The sequence below is a fragment of the Bubalus bubalis genome, chromosome 14 (genome assembly GCF_019923935.1).
Source record: "Bubalus bubalis isolate 160015118507 breed Murrah chromosome 14, NDDB_SH_1, whole genome shotgun sequence".
NCBI classification, from domain to species: domain Eukaryota; kingdom Metazoa; phylum Chordata; class Mammalia; order Artiodactyla; family Bovidae; genus Bubalus; species Bubalus bubalis.
The window spans coordinates 54,470,132-54,486,161 of NC_059170.1; positions in this window are offsets into that span (position 1 = coordinate 54,470,132).

Below are 16,030 nucleotides of genomic sequence, written 5' to 3' on the forward strand. Positions count from 1 at the left end.
ACAAAAACACCAATACAGTATACTAATGCATATATATGGAATTTAGAAAGATGGTAACAATAACCCTGTGTATGAGACAGCAAAAGAGACACTGATGTATAGAACAGTCTTATGGACTCTATGGGAGAGGGAGAGGGTGGGAAGATTTGGGAGAATGGCATTGAAACATGTAAAATATCATGTATGAAACAAGTTGCCAGTCCAGGTTCGATGCACGATACTGGATGCTTGGGGCTGGTGCACTGGGACGACCCAGAGGGATGGTATGGGGAGGGAGGAGGGAGGCAGGTTCAGGATGGGGAACACATGTATACCTGTGGCGGATTCATTTTGATATTTGGCAAAACTAATACAATTATGTAAAGTTTAAAAATAAAATAAAATTTATTAAAAAAAAAAGAATATTTCATTAAATGCCCTTGTTTGTGGGACAAATTGTCACAATTCCTGTATTCCCTCATCAGTGTATTCCCTATTCTTCATCTTAAAAGAAGACAGAGAATTTTTATTTCTGCAGTATTTTTTTCCCCAGTGGGGTGCTATTGCCAGCAGCAGGAAACCAGACCTCCAAAGATGTGTTTTAAAACATAGCTAATGCTGTGACAATTGTCTTAATTATCTTGTTTGCTAAGAAGTACTTCAGAAAGGAGCAGCTACATTGCTCAACTCAAAAGGCCACCAGAAGGACAAGTGTGCAATGGGCTAGTTTCTCGAAACTTACCACTATGACACCACACAAATAACTTCCTTTGCCCTTTTGGTTGGAAAAAAAAAAGAAAGAAAGAAATCCTTGCCTGGGGCCAGTCGTGCCTTCTGTCTGGTCTCCCTTTCCTGATGTGTAATCCTAGCCGATGGCCTGGATGCCTTCTTTCCGTTCCCACATGGGATGACTCTGTCTGTGAGAGACAGGAAACTATGATTGAAGCTGTTGTGACCATTTAAACGGGAGGGGTTGGCCTGGCACTGATCTTTTTAAAAGTAAGTTTGTTAGAGAGCCTTAAATGAGGTCAGCATGATGTTAGGGAACACGAGGTTACATTAGGACATTAAAGAATGTTTTAATAAAAGTGGCTGAACATCAAATGAACTCAACGCTTACTTCCATAAGAAATCAGCAGGAGAGAGGAGGTTTCCAAGGCAAACATGGCAGGGTTTGTCTGCTGGGTCTTGTCTGGCACCAACATGAAGCCCCTGACAGTTAAGAGCAGGCAAGGAGCCATGTCCTCGGGACGTAGGATGGGGATGCGAGCGCGAGAGGCGCACGTACGTGCGTGTGTATGTGCGTACACACATGCGCACTTGCGTGCTCGTCGTGTGTACAGCGTGAGTACGTGTGTCCCAGGTGTTGGCCACTGTCCCGGTGCTTCCTTGTAGCCAGATAAAGGTTATTAGTGATCACAGCTTGAACTGCTGTGCTCCCTCGTGTGCTCTGGGCCATCTCTCTCCCTGCTCGCTTGCAGCGTCCCAATGAGCCGCTGGGCCTCCAGTTCCTTTCAGGCTGGTGCGATTTCAAATAACTGGCTGTCAGAGCTGCCAGTGAAAAGAGGAGGTTTTACAATCTGTTTCCACATCTGGGAAGAGGCCTGTCATTCTTGTTTACGGCGGAAAATGGATGCCCTGGGAACTGTAGCCGATTATGAATCATGGATCCAGCTCAGGATGCAGAGATAAACCTAGGCTGGGTTGCTCAGCTTCCACTCTCATCCCTGTTTTTATTGTCATTTCACAATCAGGACATTCATCTCTTTATTGGCTCTCATCTGGTGTCGGCACTGATTACTCTCCCTATGTTAACTTCTCTGCAAACACTGAAATGCCCCCAAGGCTTCCATATGGAGGTAAACCATCCACTCCATTTTTTTCTTGAGTTCTGCAAGTTACCAGTTGGAGAACTGGGGCTCCCCCTCATCTCCCAGGGTACCGTAGAGGATGCCAAGCTTAACGGTCACCTATTGTGACAGTGCTTGCCTCCTGTTTCATAAATTGCCCAAAGAAATGGCTCGCCTTCAAAGAATACTCTTTCCACTGGGGATTATTTCTCAAATTTTTGTTGATTTTCTCCTGGATTTTGTTTGACCTCATTTAGTCAGCTATTCTCCTTGCATCACAATTGTCATTACTGCTTTTTTTCCTCAGGACTCTTCACTGTCCTCCCCCCTCACGAGCTCTCTGCATGCCAATCCAATCTGCGCACTATTTCCAGACTAATCTTTTTGATGGGCTACCTTTCTGCTACAACGTGGGCTTCCCACAGCCTTTCAAATTCAGTAAAAAGCCTTAGGATGACACTCAAACCACCGTACCATGTGCTTCAGCCTATTTACTTATCCCCTACAAATTTCCTCTCTGTAACCAAAACCAGTGTCTTACTACTCTCATCACACACATACTTTGCCTGGTTTTTCTCATATTGTCTCTTTGGTGTAGAACTATGAACCCCTTTCTCCCCTCCCTTCCCACCCACAGTATGCCCAGTTTCCATGTGCCAAATCAAACCTAGTGCTATCATCAAGATTTTCCTAGTCCCCCAAAGAGATGCGGTTGTATCCTCAGAACATCCGCAGCTTGTGCTGCCGCTGCTGTTATGGTGATCACATCTACTGGGGCCCCTGGATGGTTTGTTATGGTAAACACAGGCAAACAGACACAGATTGATGGCTAGTTTGAATTCCAGTTGATAAAAGGCTTAAGCCTTCAGTTAGCTCCCTGTGATGTAACCTACCGCAGCTGGGTTGAGTTGCTAGCTTTCTCTAAAACACCATAGAGCCATGGGGAAGACTGTCTGCCTCACTGTGGCTTTTGTAAGGCTCTTCGTAGCCCCACCATTGTAGAGATGCTGTGTTGAACCATCTCTCCAGATGGCTTCTAGCTCTAAGACCTCTAACTCTATGAACGACTTCTGTTTGTTACTGCTCTTAAAAGTCAGGGGCCAGTATTTCATTCTCACCTTGCACGTGAAGGATCAGAGAAGTTAATTGAATAACCTAGGCTCATGCAGCAAGGCAACACTCATTCTGAAACCAGACTTGAGGTATTTGAAGCTCCGAGTTCTGATGCCTCATCTTCATTTGTTGATCAGTTACATACAGCAAAAGTGAGATGATAATTTATTACCTAAAGCAACACTTTTGAGTGTGAAAGGGGACACCATTAATAATTATTCTGGAAGAATAGCCATTAAACCATGTATATGGATACTTTAGACATAGGGGGAAAGTAATGTAGTCTTTTTTTTTTTTTTTTACTGAGGTCATCAACAGATCTTAAATTTGGATTCTGCAAAATTTATGGGGTACTATAAATTTACCAGCAAGTGTATTGCTTGCCAACTATAAAAACCCTTCTGTGTGGTTAGGTTAGCCGCCCTTGTAGCCAAAGGAAGCATACGGCAGTGCTACCCACCCCAGCCCCAATATGGGTAATCACATGTGGAACAATTTTTTTGTTGTTTGTTTGTTTTTTGGCTGGGCTGCACAGTGTGTGAGATCTTAGTTCCCTGACTATGGATCAAACCCTGGCCCTCGGCAAACAGTGAAACCACAGGGTCCTAACCACTGGACAGCCAGGGAATTCCGTGGAATGGTCTTAAATTTCAAATTTCACTCCTCTCATTAACACTCCAATCTCTATTACTTCCTCAAATCAATAATTAGTTAGTTCAAAGGGAGCCAGCGTCTGTTCAGAAGCAAACTTTGGGAGTGCCCCAGGTACCTTTTTTTTCCAGAGGAATGTACTTCTCCCCCTCCCCCACAGCAATTTAATTATCTGTTTATTTATTTTTGGCTGCACTAGATCTTTGTTGCTGTGCACAGGCTTTCTCTAGTTTGGGCAAGTGGAGACTACTCTTTGAGGTTGATCGTCTTCTCATTGTGCTGGCTTTTCTTGTTGTGGACCACAGGTTCTAGGCTCAAAGGCTCAGTAGTTGTGGCACATGGGCTTACTTGCTTGAGACATATGGAATCTTACTGGACCAGGGATCAAACCTGTGACCCCCGTATTGGCAGGTGGACTCAACCACTGGACTCCCAGGGAAGTCCTGCCCCAGATACATCTTCTTTTGCTTGCGTCTCTCCCTTCTTTCTAATCCCTGAGCAAATTGTTAGCTAATGTCTGATGCCACCAGGCAGAATCAGAAGACTCTCGTAAGGTTAGTTCCCCAGCCGATTTCTCACTCTGTGGATATAATAGCAGAGAATACACCAAAATTGCTAGATAGCTCTTTGCCTCCAAACCTGTAATTGTCTCTTATTTATCAAATAGCCTCTCATCTTGGCCTTGAATTGTCTATTCCTAGAAAGGATGATGCAGTGGAGGAGAGAGCAATGGGTGTTGAATATAGACTTGGGTTTGAATCCAGACACTAACGACTACTGCTAGGTGCTAAATGAGGAAAACCATGCCTTTTTCATAGGGATTTTCATGAAGAATAGATTCAGTATTATTTGCAAAACTTTTGACTCATGGCTTGGGCTCATAGCGAGCCTTGGTTATCACTCTGAAAGCTTTTGACCCCAAAGCAGCTGACTTGCTACTCAGAGAGTGAAGGAACTTTACCTACTGGGGAATACAGACCTGGAACTTGATCTTGCCTCCGGTTTTCTCCACTTGCTTTTTTTGTTTGTTAGAGACATGGACTTTAGAGGAATAAGCTAGACTAGAATAAAAAAATCAGAGTACTCATCTTCCCCTGATGATAGCGATCATATTGTATAAACTGCACAAATGAAATATATAGTCCGGCCATAACAAAATGTGTTGAAACTGACACTGTCTCATAAAATCCAGAAAGGGTGGCTTCCTTACTACTTGTGTTTTTGCCGTGTGTGTGTGTGTGTGTGTGTGTTAGTTGCTCAATCATGTCCAACTCTTTGAGACCCCATGGACTATAGCCTGCCAAACTCCTCTGTCTGTGGAATTCTCCAGGCAAGAATACTTCCTGTAGCAAGTGATAAATAAATGTCTGTGGAATAAATGAGTGAATGAATGGGATACCACCACTACCATCACTGGTGTGGATATATTTATACATTTGTACAAATATAAATCTTTTATGTATTTGATAAATTCATATAAAATATAAATAGAATCATGCATAGTTCTTATAGACACGTGCATCCTGCTTGTCATGATATATTTGCTATTTGCAGAACTATTTGGTATCAGTCAAGGTCCCAACAGGAAACAGATGGCCCTCAAATTAGAATAATTCAAGAAGAGCTTAATAAAATGACTGTTTATGAAAGTGTGGTTGGGATGGAGAGGAACCACAAGGGACACTAGTGGCAGAGGAAGAGCTGTTACCAGTCCTAGGCTCTAAGGGACGAGGGTGGGAGGGAGGTGCCGCAGGAACCTGGATAAAAGAGCATTTCCTGAGAAGGCTGCCTTGATAGGAAGCCAGGGAAGCAAGTGCCTGGACTGCACAGTCCTTCCTCCCTCTGATCTGCTGCTCATGTTCCCATGGGCTGAGCTCAACGGGAAGCCAGAGGTCCAAGGAACCCATGATGTATTTATGGGAAGGGAAGGGGAGAGAAGGACAGGGCACATGAAAGATGTTAGGTTTGCACTATCTCTGAGATCCAAGGTAACTTTTTAAAGAGGAACTTAAAAGTGAAAACTGGTTAACAAATATTGTATATTAACGCATATATGTGGAATCTATAAAAAATGGTATAGATGTTCTTATTTGCAAAGCAGAAATAGAGACACTGATGTAGAGAACAAAAATTTGGACACCAAGGGGGAAGGAGATGGGTGGGATGAATTGGGAGAATGGGATTAACACATATACACACTACTATGTATAAAACAGATAACTAATGAGAACCTGCTGAATAGCACAGGGAATTCTGTTCAGTGCTCTATGGTGACCTGAAGGGAAGGAGATCCACAAAAGAGGGGATAAAATGTGTACATCAGTCTGACTTGCTTTGCTGGACAGCAGAAACTGACAAATGTTGTAAAGCAGCTATGTTGTTGCTGTTGTTCAGTCGCTCAGTTGTATCTGCCTCTTTGTGACTCCTCTAATCCTTCACTATCTCCTGGAGTTTGCTCAAATTTATGCCCTGAAGCAACTATACTCTAATAAAAAAAAGTGAAAACCCTTATTAGAATCTTGGTTCCTTGAAGTAGTTCCCTGACGGGAACACCAGCACCTTCCCCTCTGGTATGTGGCGTCCTCTCCCCTGAGATGTCGTCCTGGTCACCTACAGGGGCCTGAGTGCCTTCCTCTTTGTTCTCCCTTGAAGTTCTGACATTCTAATGATTGGTCTCCTTCTCCAGGGTACTGGTCTGCATCTCCCCCACACCCAGGAGTGGCAGGCACACAGTAGGTGCTCAGTCACTGTTGGTTCAATGAATAAGTTTCCCATCCCCCAAATAAAAGAAAATTGCCATTCAACTGCTATACTTGGTTCCCTTGGTTTTTTAGGTTAAAGTCTAGAACTGCTGCCTTCCCTATAAGCACATCTCTTCTGAGGGGCAGGCAACTGAAAACAGAGAAAGAGGAGAGGGAATTGGCAGAGCTGAGCATCTGGAGGTCAGCCGTGCCCAGAGTATGGGGTCAGCAGGAAGGTGGGAGGAGGGGGGTGCTCAGACCTGCAGCCACGTTGGGAGAAAGGAAACTCCATTTAGTAATTCCTGGTAAAGGAACTTGGGGCGTTACTTAAGTTAACACTCGAATTCACAGTAACCCCCCCTTCTCTTTCTGGAAGCTCTGCTGAAACAAAGGGCACGAATCCTAATATGAAGGTCAGAGGCGTGGACAGGAGGCTGAGCTGCCAGGCATATCTTCCCCAGCTTTACTCTTTGCTGTTGCCCAGTTTGCTTTTGATCCGTGGTGTGTAAGAGTGTTTGTATGTGTGCTTGCTTGTGTACATACACGCATGTGTGTGTGCATATGTATTTGCAAATAGGTACATACACGTGTGTGTTTGTGTATATGTGTTCATGTGTATATGTGTGTGCTTGTGTGTATGTGTTTGCATATGTGCTTATGTTTATTTATGTATATGTTTGTGTGTGTCTGTGTTTGTGTGTATGTGTGTATGTGTGTATGTGTATTTGTGTGCATTTGTATGTGTATGTGTTTGAATATGTGTGTATATATATGTTTGTCTATGCGTGTGTGTTTGTGTATGTGTGTCTATGTTTTTTGTGTGTATGTGTGTTTATATATGTGTGTATCTGTGTTTTTGAGTGTATATTTGTCTTTATGTATGTGTGTTTATGTGTATATCTGTGTTTGTGTGTATGATTATGTATGTATATATAATGTGTGTGTATAAGTGTGTATTTGAATGTATGTGTGTGCTTGTGTGAATGTGTTTATGTGTGTTTGTGTGTGCACATGTGTATATAAGTTACTGGACACATGATCTAGGAGTAATTCTATCCCACTCTATCTAGGATTCAGCATTGGGTAGAGAAGCATTTCTAAGTAGAAAGGAGATGAAAATGAAAGCAAATAACTCTTGGCAGCACTTTTCATGACAGCCTGCCCCTCCCCCACCACACCTGTTCCACTCTTGCTGAATTTTCCCCGTGCCCTCCAGGAGGACTTGAAATCATGTGATGAGTTTAGCTCGCAGACCATAAATATTTGCTGAGCAATCACTGTGTGCAAGGTGACAGAGTTCTCTTTTCTGTGTTGGTTTTTTATGTACACGGAACTGCCCGGGTTCTGTTTATAATTACCTTTATAATTATCTCTTTCCAAATAACAAGAATGTTGACCCTTCTGTTATTGGAAAGAGTTCAGGATGCTTTTTCCTCCTCCCTCCCTCATTTGATCTGGAAGCATGGCCTGCTATAAGGTTGTGAAGAGCATCTCCTGCTATGAGGTTGTGAAGAGCATCTCCTATGAGGCTGTGAAGAGCATCTCCTTATTTAGGAGGAAATAAATCCCAGAGGAGGATAAACATGTGGGACTTGAAGGTGGCTCTTCAGACTCTCCTTTTCCATCAGATATCACTGCCTTTCTAAAGCGATATTAACAAGGATTCGTAGAAGGACATTGAAAAATTCTTTTGGTGGGGGTGGGATGAATTGGGAGATTGGGCTGATGTATATGCACTGTCGTGTGTAAAACAGATAGCTAGTAGGAAGCTCCTGTGTAACTCAGGGAGCTCAGCTCAGTGATCTGCAATGACTTGGAGGGGTGGGATGGCCGTCGCTGGGAGGGAAGTCCAAGAGGGAGGGGATATATGTATACGAGTAGCTGATTCAGTTTGTTTTACAACAAAAACTAACACAACATTGTAAAGCAACTATACCCAAATTAAAGAAAAAATCCTTTGGTGGATAACACAGTCTGAGAGCTGTATACTGAGCCAGGGAAATTGTTAATCCTCTCTAGTAAACCTAGTCAGGGTTTTTTGAGCATAAACCTTCTGTGAGGGAAATTCCTGAAAATCAATGAGTTCCATGGCACTTCTGTCATTAGAAGAGCTGCCACAGCCATAATAAAATGCTATTGCTTTAAAAGTTGCTTTAAGAGATGTGCTTATTCAGGACAGGGCTGCACAACCGGTGGCTGGCTCCCTCCCCCACCCTACCCATTCCCCAGGTGGCATTAAGCAACCTCAGGTTAGCATTTTTTCCCCCCAGGTTGAATTGAGACTATATTTTAAGTTCATTTTGGCTATTTATAAATAGTACTTTGTGGCAAGTCAAGCTTCAGGAAAAGAGGTTGAGTTTCCAACCTGGAGTCTAAACTTCCTTACTGCAGCTTCAGCTGGAACTAGAAAAATTTAGATTTACAAAAACAAAAGCCACCTTCAAATTTCCATTTATTCTTGAAGGGTCTACAGGAAGCCAAAAGAGTTCTTGTGTGTCACCGCTGAGGAGTGTAATTTCTTAGAGACATAATTCCTGCTTCCACAAATGGAAGCTTAGAATAAGTCCTGGAAGTGAGATTGGTCAGGAAATGAGAACCAACGCCTGGAAGTCATCTCTAGGTTCTTACAGAATCTCCATGAGTGTGTACATGCCGATGCACCCTGGGTCTCTGGCTAAATCTCTCCTCCTTTCCTGCTTTTCGATTCTTGAGAAAAGACCACTTGTTTTCTGATCCGTCTGCCTAAACTCTGAGGGATGAGAAGAGCTCAGAGCAAAATGGGAAGTGTTTCTTTCAAGGCCAGTCAGCAGAGGGCATGGCCTTGCTTTTCTTTACGGTTGTGTGACTGTGGTATTTAAATTCTTCATGTGGAAAATGAGGGTGTGAAATAATAAGAAACAAACATTTATGTATATCCATCTCTGCTCCTGGTTCCTGACACAAATCTCCTAAAACCCTTGTAAGCAGAGGTGCAGGGAGAATCCGAGTTGATCTTTGACCTGGCTTCTTGACACAGAGCCCTTAAACCCTTGTAATTCCCTAAGTGATAAGAGCATCTGACAGAGTTCCTAAATCCTTTAGAATTTCCTGGGTGATAGGAGTGTCTTTTGTTCTAATGAGGTGTCTCTGAGTGGGTTCCTGGATGGGGTCAGGTCACCAGAAAGACCAAGGCGTGATCAGCAACTTGAAACTTTCAGGCCCACACCCCATTCTTCAGAGGGGGAGAGGGACGGGAAATGGAATTAATAATCATGCCTACATGAGGAAGCCTCCATAAACATGCCAAAGTTGTGGATTTCGGAAACCTTTTGGGTTAGCCCCACTCCAGTACTCTTGCCTGGAAAATCCCATGGACGGAGGAGCCTGGTGGGGCTGCAGTCCATGGGGTTGCTAAGAATCAGACACAACTGAGCGACTTCACTTTCACTTTTCACTTTCATGCATTGGAGAAGGCAATGGCAACCCACTCCAGTGCTCTTGCCTGGAGAATCCCAGGGACGGGGGAGCCTGGTGGGCTGCCGTCTATGGGGTCGCACAGAGTCGGACACGACTGAAGCGACTTAGCAGCAGCAGCAGCAGGAACACATCTACACACAATGACCATGGGAACAGAAACGCCTACGGGATCCTTCCAGATTCACCCTACGTACATCTTCGTCTGGTCAGTTTTATCCTGTAATATATTTTTGGTAACAAATCAGCAAGAGTAAGTGGACTGTCTTCCTGGGTTCTGGGAGATATTCTGGCAAATGAGTGACCCCAAGAAGGGGATTGTGGGAATCTCTGATTTGTAGTCAAGTTGGACAGAAGTTATAGGAAAGCTTGGGACCTACTGCTTGCCGTTGGTGACAAAGTGGGAGGCAGTCTTGTGGGGCTAAGCCTTTAACTTGCAGGGTCAGTGCCAACCCTGGTTCATATTAGAACTAAATTTAATTGTGGATGCCCAGCTGGTATTGGAAAATTGTTCAGTGTGGGAAAAAATAGAGTGTCAGAAGTGTTGTGTGAATAGAGGAAAGCAGTGCATTTTTGTGAGACAGGGATACCTGCTCTGCCCACCATACACAATTATTGACAGAGTCAAGTGAAACCACACACACAGTGCTTTATAAATGGAGACATACTGGAGAGAGAAGGAAGTGTTACTAATTCTGTGAACCGATATGGAGACTGAATAAAAAACTAGTGTCCCCATTTCCAACAAAAACTCTGATGTTCTTGTTCACCCTGTGTGGATCTCAGACTTGCATAGTCTTCCAGGGACATCTGAAGTGTGCCCTGCAGGGCTTGAAGCCACATTATACTTGTGAATGGCTTCTTGGAGCATCAATTTTATGCAAATGAAGATTGGAGGGAAACATCCTTTTCTTTTTTAAGGTCATAAGTACACTTAATTTGACTCCCAGGAACTAAAAAGAGTTAGGAATCATTTGTAAAGTGATATTTGCTATGCCTTTTTAAAAAAAGTATAGTTGATTTACAATGTTGTATTAGTTTCAGGTATAGGACAAAATGATTCGGTTATACACACACACACACACACACACACACACACATATATTTCTATTCCTTTTCAGATTCTTTCCCCTCTGGCTTATTATAAGATATTGAGTATAATTCCCTGTGGCTACACAGTAGGTCCCTGTTGTTTACCTATTTTATATACAGTAGTGTGTATATGTTAATCCCAAACTCCTGATTTATTACCTCTCCTTTCGTCTTTGGTAACCATAAGTTTGTTTTCTATGTCTGTGAATCTGTTTTGATTAGAAATACTCTTCCTTAAGCAAGCATTATTCATTCATTCATTCAACCCGTGTTTATAGAGTGCCAATGGAAGTAGAATTAAATATAAAAGTAGCCAAAGAGTCCTGATTCTCTCTCATCATTTATTCAAGATCTGTAACACAAATCTATATGCGGGATATGTAATAATCCCCAGTTGACCAGGATCTCAGTCTCTTCAGGCCACTTAACAAACTGCCGTAGACTTGTTGCAGGAAGGGGGACCCCTTCCAGGGCCCGAAACTGGGCTCTTGTCTAACACTCAGAAATGAATTGTCCGAGGAGACACGTGCTAACAAAGCAAGAGATTTTATTGGGAAAGGGCACCCGGGTGGAGAGCAGGAGGGTAAGGGAATCCAGGAGAACTGCTCTGCCACGTGGCTCGCAGTCTCGGGTTTTATGGCGATGGGATTAGTTTCCGGGTTGTCTTTGGCATCATTCTAATTCAGAGTCTTTCCTGGTGGTGCTTGCATCGCTCAGCCAAGATGGATGCTAGTGAGAGGGATTCTGGGAAGTGGACGGACATGCGGTGTCTCCTTTCAACCTTTCCCGAACTCTTCTGGTTGGTGGTGGCTTGCCAGGATCTCCTGTCTTAAAACAACTCATGCGAATGGTTACTAAAGGGCCTGACCAGGGTGGGCGGTTTCAGTCAGTGTGCTTCCCTTAACTGACTGAGTGGCTTAAACAACAGCCATTTATTTCTCACAGTTCTAGAGGCTGGGAAATACAAGACCAAGGTGCTAAATGATTCAGTGTCTGGTGACAGCCCATTTCCTGGTTCATTGATGACCATCTTCTCGCTGCGTCCTCACAAGCAGGAAGGGGCTAGAGAGTTCTCTGGGGTCTCTTTTTATAAGAGCACTAATCCCATTCATGAAAGTTCCACTCTCATGACCTAATTACTCCCCCAAGGCTCCACCTCTTATACAATCACATTGGGAATTAGGATTTCAATTTATGAACTGGGGCAGAGAGGGACAAAAACATTCCATCCACAGCAATCTGTAGAGGCAACTAATCTTACCCATTTCATTCCTCACTAGTTGACAGTTATTTTAATTCAAATATTTTTGCAATCGTTATGTAATTTGAACGTTTGGACCAGCATGTTGAATTACAGCCGTTAAGATCGTGTCAAAGTTTCCCATGCTGCTGGTTCTGAAATTTCCATCATATGATAAATGTTTTGTTCTGTGGCATCCTTCGTGTGGGCCTCTCTAAACCTTGAAACAGACAATGATAGGTCTTTGAAATGATCTTCCCGAGGAGGAGCAATCATCCATTCCTTTATAAAACTATACTATGTCCTTCTTTACCCAAAGTTCCCTTCCATTAGTCCTTTCACTTAGGATAACTACCCAATTATTCAATTTCCATTTACCATTCTTTCCATTTACCATTAAATTAAAAAAAAATAACCCCAGTAAGGAGCAAACATGAAAAGAAGACAGCATGGTATTACTGAGAGCACTGGGGCCCTGACCCAGGCAGACGGTATGAATCTTGTCCTACCCAGAAGCACACAGCTTTAGTTAGTCTTCAATTCTCTAGGGCCCCTTCTGCATAACAGGGACACAAATATCAACTTTGCACTTTCCCTGACAATGTTTTTCAGTATTATCTGCAGAGTACCTTTTGTGTCAGGCACCCTCCCTGCAAACTTCCTTGACATTCCATGTTCATCCTAATCATTTAGGTCTGTTCTACATGCCCTTCTGAGACGTAATCAGATTTGTTTTAAAGTACAAATAATGTTTTCTCTCCCAAATCTTTGAGTGAGATTGATCTCCAGAGAGAGGCTTTGCATACTTCTAGCATGTTACAGGGAGAAGGTGATGGCACCCCACTCTAGTACTCTTGCCTGGAAAATCCCATGGACGGAGGAGCCTGGTAGGCTGCAGTCCATGGGGTCGCAAAGAGTCAGACACGACTGAGTGACTTCCCTTTCACTTTTCACTTTCATGCATTGGAGAAGGAAATGGCAACCCACTTCAGTATTCTTGCCTGGAGAATCCCAGGGATGGGGGAGCCTGGTGGGCTGCCGTCTATGGGGTCGCACAGAGTCGGACACGACTGAAGTGACTTAGCAGCAGCAGCAGCATCATGTTACAGCATACCTCTGGGAGGTACCTATACCTTTGTTTGAATGTTTCCTGTTGTTTTATTTTTTTAATTAAAAAAATGTATTTATTTATTTATGAGTTCACTGGGTCTTCGTTGCTGTGAGTGGGCTTTTTCTACTTGGGGCAAGCAAGGGCTGGTCTTCTTTGTGATTCATAGGCTTCTTTCTCATTGCGGTGGCTTCTCTTGTTGTAGAGCACAGGTTCAGTAGTTGTGGCCCACAGGCTTAATTGCCCCAAGGCATGTGGGATCTTCCCAGACTAGGAACCAAACCTGTGTCTTCTACATTGGCAGGCAGATTGTTAACCACTGGACCACCAGAGGAACCCAGAACCTGTACTTTAGAAGTATGGCTGTTATGATGATATTCAGGACTGAAAATATTCAGTAGGTATGCATCAGTATCTATTTCTGCTTTACTGACTATGCCAAAGCCTTTGACTGTGTGGATCACAATAAACTGTGAAAAATTATGAAAGAGATGGGAATACCAGACCACCTGAGCTGCCTCTTGAGAAACCTATATGCAGGTCAGGAAGCAATAGTTAGAACTGGACATGGAACAACAGACTGGTTCCAAACAGGAAAAGGAGTACGTCAAGGCTGTATATTGTCACCCTGCTTATTTAACTTATATGCAGAGTACATCATGAGAAATGCTGGGCTGGAAGAAGCACAAGCTGGAATCAAGATTGCGGGAGAAATATCAATAACCTCAGATGTGCAGATGACACCACCCTTATGGCAGAAAGCAAAGAGGAACTAAAAAGCCTCTTGATGAAAGTGAAAGAGGAGAGTGAAAAAGTTGGCTTAAAGCTCAACATTCAGAAAACTAAGATCATGGCATCTGGTCCCATCACTTCATGGGAAATAGATGGGGAAACAGTGGAAACAGTGTCAGACTTCATTTTTCTGGGCTCCAAAATCACTGCAGATAGTGATTGCAGCCATGAAATTAAAAGACGCTTACTCCTTGGAAGGAAAGTTATGACCAACCTAGTTAGCATATTCAAAAGCAGAGATATTACTTTGCCAACAAAGGTCCATCTAGTCAAGGCTATGGTTTTTCCAGTGGTCATGTATGGATGTGAGAGTTGGACTGTGAAGAAGGCTGAGCGCTGAAGAATTGATGCTTTTGAACTGTGGTGTTGGAGAAGACTCTTGAGAGTCCCTTGGACTGCAAGGAGATCTAACCAGTCCATCCTAAAGGAGATCAGTCCTGGGTGTTCATTGGAAGGACTGATGCTGAAGCTGAAACTCCAATACTTTGGCCACCTCATGAGAAGAGTTGACTCATTGGAAAAGACCCTGATGCTGGGAGGGATTGGGGGCAGGAGGAGAAGGGGACGACAGAGGATGAGATGGCTGGATGGCATCACCGACTCGATGGACATGAGTTTGAGTGAACCCCGGGAGTTGTTGATGGACAGGGAGGCCTGGCATGCTGCGATTCATGGGGTCGCAAGCAGTCGGACATGATTGAGCGACTGAAATGAACTGAACTGAACTGATGTATCAGTAACAACAATATTGCCTATTAAAAATGCTGGAGAGGGTGTGGAGAAAAGGGAACCCTGCTATACTGCTGGTGGGAATGTAAGTTGGTAAAGCCATTATGGAAAACAGTATGGAGGTTCCTTAGAAAACCAAAATTAGAATTACTGTATGATACAACAATCCTACTCCTGGACAAAACTATAGTTTAAAAAGATACGTGCATCCCTATGTTCATAATAGCACTATTCACAGTAGCCAATACATGAAACAACCTAAATGTCCACCAAGAGATGATTGGATAAAAAAGATGTGGTACATATATACAACAGCATGCTGCTGCTGCTGCTGCTGCTGCTGCTAAGTCACATCAGTCATGTCCAACTCTGTGTGACCCCATAGACGGCAACCCAACAGGCTCCTCTGTCCCTGGGATTCTCCAGGCAAGAATACTGGAGTGGGTTGCCATTTCCTTCTCCAATGCATGAAAGTGAAAAGTGAAAGTGAAGTTGCTCAGTCGTGTCCAACTCTTAGCGACCCCATGGACTGTAGCCTACCAGGCTCCTCCATCCATGGGATTCTCCAGGCAAGAGTACTGGAGTGGGTTGCCATTGCCTTCTCCAACAACAGCATACTACTCAGCCATAAAAAGGGAACAAAATAATGCCATTTGCAGCAAATGTATGCAACTAGAGATTATCATACTATGTGAAGTAAGTAAAAAAGAAAAATACATCTAGGTTGCTTCCATGTTCTAGCTATTGTAAATAGTGCTGCAATAAAGATGAATGGATAAAGTGTGGTACATATACACAATGGAATATTACTTGGCCATAAAAAGGAACGAATTTGAGTCAGTTCCAATGAGGTGGAATGAACCTAGAACCTATTATACAGAGTGAAGTAAGTCATAAAGAGAAAGATAAATACCATATTCTAATGCATATATACGGAATCTAGAAAAATGGTACTGAAGAATTTATTTGTGGGGCAGCAATGGAGAAACAGACATAGAGAATAGACTAATGGACATGGGGAGAGGGGAGGAGAGGGTGAGATGTATGGAGAGAGTAACGTGGAAACTTACATCACCATATGTAAAATAGATAGCCAACAGGAATTTGCTATATGGCTCGGGAAACTCAAACAGGGGCTGTGTATCAATCTAGAGGGGTGGGATGGGGAGGGAGATGGGGGGGAAGTTCAAAAAGGAGGGGATATATGTATACCTATGGCTGATTCATGTTGAGGTTTGATAGAAAACAACAAAATTCTGTAAAGCAACTATCCTTCAATTAA